This window comes from Cebus imitator, unplaced genomic scaffold (assembly GCF_001604975.1).
Source record: "Cebus imitator isolate Cc_AM_T3 unplaced genomic scaffold, Cebus_imitator-1.0 Scaffold27, whole genome shotgun sequence".
In the NCBI taxonomy this organism is placed as follows: Eukaryota; Metazoa; Chordata; class Mammalia; order Primates; family Cebidae; genus Cebus; species Cebus imitator.
The window spans coordinates 6499948-6504512 of NW_016107342.1; the positions used below are offsets into that span (position 1 = coordinate 6499948).

General features: G+C 39.3%; 1 pseudogene; it reads left to right on the forward strand.

Moving 5' to 3' along the window:
- The first annotated feature begins 258 nt into the window (after positions 1-258).
- On the forward strand, positions 259-409 carry LOC119470325 (annotated as a pseudogene).
- Positions 410-4565: the final 4156 nt, after the last annotated feature.

Here is a 4565-nt window from a genome sequence, read left to right on the forward strand (position 1 = left end):
ACATGGGCTGGAGAGGCATCACAATCATGGTGGAAGGCAAAGGAGGAACAAAGTCACATCTTACATGGTGGCAGGCAAGCAAGCTTGCGTAGGAATGTCCCTTTATAAAACTATCAGATCTCATGAGACTTACTCACTATCACAAGAACAGCATGAGAAAGACCTGTCCTCCATGATTCAGTTACCTCCCACCAGGTCCCTCTCACAACACGTGGAAATTATGGAAATTCAAGATGAGATTTGGACAGGGACACAGCCAAACCATATCACTATTCTTATCAGTTTAATATCTGATGTGTCCTCTATTTGAAGACAATATATTAAATAAAGTTTTGGAGCAGGGAGCTTGTTCTGTCCACTCCATCCATTGACTTCGTATTGCAGCACCTCCAGGAATGATGCAACTTCCTCCGTCTTCAAGGAATTAAAAAAAGAATTGTCCTACATAACTATAGAGGCTAGAAAGTCCCAAGATCTGCAGGGTAAGTCAACAAGCTAGAGACCCAGAAGGGCTGATGATACAGGCCCAGCCTGAGTTCGAAGACCTGAGAACCAGGAGAGCCGATGGTATAGTTCCCGAAGGGCAGCAAGGCTCAAAATCCAAGAAGAGCCAATGTTTCAGTTTGATTGTGAAGACAGGAAAAATTCCCTGTCACAAAGGGAAGGGTCAGTCTTTTCATTCTATTCAGGCCACCAACTGATTGGATGAGGCCCATCCACATTAAGGAGGGCAGCCTGTTTTACTCAGTCTACCCATTTAAAAATTAATCTCGGGCCAGGTATACTGGCTCGTGCATGGTGATCCCAGCATTTTGGGAGGCCAAGGTGGGCAGATCACCTGAGTTCAGGAGTTTGAGATCAGCTTGGCCAACATGATGAAACCCCATCTCTACTAAAAATTTTAAAAACACTTAGCCAGATGTGGTGGCAATTACCTGTAATTCCAGTTACTAGGGAGGATGAGGCAGGAGAATCACTTGAAACCCAGAAGCAGAGATTGCAGTGAGCCAAGATCACACCACTGCACTCCAGCCTGGGTGATAAGAGTGAGACTCTGTCTCAATCAATCAATCAATCAATCAATGTCAATCTCATCAAAAAAATACCCTTACAGAAAAACCCAGAATAATGTTTGACTAAACATCTGTGCACCCCATGGCACAATCAAATTGACACACAAAAGTAACCATCACAACATTTCATGAATCTTTCTCAAGAGGACGTCAAATTAGCCAGTTAAGGGGCTGAGCCTCAAACTCCAAATCATAGGCATGCACAAATCTGCCATAATCTTAATAACTTCAATCATTGGAAGAATGATCCAAAGTTAGAAGAATTTTTATTGCTTGTGTCACTGAGAATCAAGAATTGGTGATAAGGAAGGACAGGATGAAGGAAACCATGTCTGTGTTTTCTCAAAGCACTGACTCCACGTTGATACCCTAACCAGTGTCTGGCTTTGCCCTGAATGTTCTGAAGGGTCATCTCTCCATGACAAGTTACTTAGGGTTGGAAGATCATTGGCAGTTGACCTTTTGTTGGCTCTGCCTGTGGCTCCCAGATTCTCACTGTCTAAAGGCTTTATTTAAAAGCTCTTACCCTTAGCTGCTGTCATCCAGCTATATGACTTCTTTTTGGCTTAACTGTCACTATCTACAGACTTCCTGCACATTTACTGAAGGCCTGGAAACTCAGTTTAATATTTTACTAATAATAAATACAATAATGCCAAGTATAATAATAACAATGTAAATGATACAGGTATTGAGTACCAACCACACTATTAAGTAGTATATATGATCATATATGATACATGTCATTGTATCATATGGAAAACCCCATGACATAGATACTATTATTGTCTTCATTTTACATATGGTGAAATGGAAGCTTCCTGCCATTATGCTGACACCTGTTGTGTTCTATCAGTGATTGTAAAAACATGTCAGTCTGTTGTGCTCTAATATCCTCACCTCTACTACATTTCAACAATGCCTTTCCTATTCTTATTCTGGGACCTGTGATCTCTTACGGTTTCTCCAATTCCCACCCATGTGTACATTTATTCAGTTGCTCATTTATCTTTGTCTGCAATAAATGTCTATTGAACACTTACAGAGTTTCAGGATGAGATAGGAGAAGGTGAGGGACAGAAAAGACAGAGTCTTAAGATTCTTCTCTCCACCTATCACAATAGCCATCCAGTCACCTTTGCTGCTCTCTCATTTCCACTAACCCTTCTTGTCAGCCTTGCCAACTTCTGTGGCTCCTCGACTTGGTTTCTTTCAGTGTGATTGCTGGTTTACTTCCATAGAATCACTGGAGTAGAGGTAAAAAGTGGTACATGGACCCTACTTCAGAAAATTCACTTTGAAATTCAAGGCCAACCAGTCCCTATGTATGACTGAAATTTGTAATCTCTTTTTGTGGTATTTTAATAAAGTTTTCAAAGCTAATACATTTATATTAAAATTTTAAGTGATATCAAGTTGTATTCATCAGGGTTCTCTAGAGAGACAGAAACAATAGAATGGATGGATGAATAGAGGATTGATTGATAAATACAAAGATAAAAACATACCTACACAGATGAAGGGGCATTTATTAGGGTAATTGGCTTATATGATTGTGGTGGCTGAGAAATCCTGCAACAGGCTGTCTTCAAGCTGGAAACCCAGGGATGCCAATAGCATGGCTCAGTCCAAGTCCAAAGGACTCAGAACCAGGGAAGTTGATGGTATAACTTAGTCTGAGGCCAAAGGCCTAATGATCTGAAGTGGGAGTACTGCTGGTACAAGTTCCAGAGTCCAAAGGCTGGAGTACCTGGAGTTCTGATGTCTGGGGCCAAGAGAAGAGGGGTATCCCAGCTCCAGGAAGAAGAGTAAATCTGCCTTTCTTTTAAATTTTTGGTGTATCCATTACCCTAGTCACCTGGATTGTGCCAACGCACATTAAAAGGGATCTTCCCTACTCAGTCCACCCACTAATGTACCAATCTCCTCTGGAAACACCCTCACCAACTAATACACCAGTCTCCTCTGGAAGATAATGCTTTACCAGCTATCTAGATATTCCTTAATTCAAACAAGTTGACACCTAAAGTTATCTATTATGTAAGTAGGTAAAATAAGATGAGAGTCTGCCTTTATTCCCACTGAAATCCCAACAACCTCCTCGGAGTTAAGGGTCTGAGCTTTCATTTTTTCTTCTGTGCATTTATAAACAAATAGGGTTTCCTTTACACAAATTGAATCACTTGGAATTAACTAAGCACAAGAAAACTTTCCCATTGTGTTGTTTCTGTGTTTCCCTTCTGCCTTTTAATGAATTTCAAAGATCTTAGATCTTTTCCTCTCCTAATTACTTGAAAATTACATATTTTATTTTTATTTATCTGATGATGTTACACTTAAATTTTGATGATGATATTGAAGCATTTTTTCTATCAATGTTGAGAATTAATCAGCATTCATAACACTCATACTACAATAGTGTAATATTGTTATTAAAATTTGTCCCATTCCTTCTCTTTAAAATATTTAATTATGGAGGCTTCCAATACAGACTAGTGTAGACCAATGATTATAATGAATCCCTCTGTACTCCTCACCAGCTTAAACATGAGGAATGTGTACCAACTCATGGCCAAGTTTATATCCCTATCTATTTGCTCCTCCCACATTATTTTGAAGCATAGCCCAGATATCATATCATTTAACCTATAAATCTTTTAATAGCTATCTCAAAAAGATATAAGGGCTCCTGTTACATATATAAATACAGTATCACACCTAAGAATCAATTAATATTAACTAGTACATACTCAGAATTCCAATTATGTCATACATGTCATTATCATTTTTTTCCTATAGCTTGTTTGAATTAGGATTCAAATAAAGTCTACATATTGCAATTGGTTGATATGTCTTTAACATCTCTTAATGCATAGATTTCCCATCCATGTATTTTTTTCTTATAATTCATTTGTTAAAAAACACAAATTGTTTGTTCTACAGTTATATAGATCATCCATGAGTGATTATGAAGCATCTAGTCACTGGTCCATCAAGATGTCTTACTTAAGGAGAACAAGTTGGTGACCTTAGTGTTATTAATACAGCCCTGAAGTAAGAGCCAGACACTAGGTATAATTTCTGTCTAGAAACCCCAAAGTTTTATGGGACTGACTTCCCAAGTCAGTTGTTGGTTTCTTGAAGGTTAGTAGTCAAGGAATTTATCTGGAGGTGATAAGAATGTTAATGAGAAGCCAGACACAGTGGCTCATGCCTGTAATCCCAGCATTTTGGGAGGCTGAGGTGGGTGGATCACCTGCAGTCAGGAGTTCGAGACCAGCTTGACCAATATGATGAAACCCCATCTCTACTGAAAATACAAAATTACCTGGGTGTGGTGACCCATGTCTTTAATCCCAGTTACTGAGAAGGCTGATGCAGGAGAATCGCTTGAACCCAGGAGGCGGAGGTTGCTGTGAGCTGAGATAGTGCCATTGCACTCCATCCTGGGCAATGAGAGTGAGACTCTGTCTCAAAAAATAAAAATAAAAA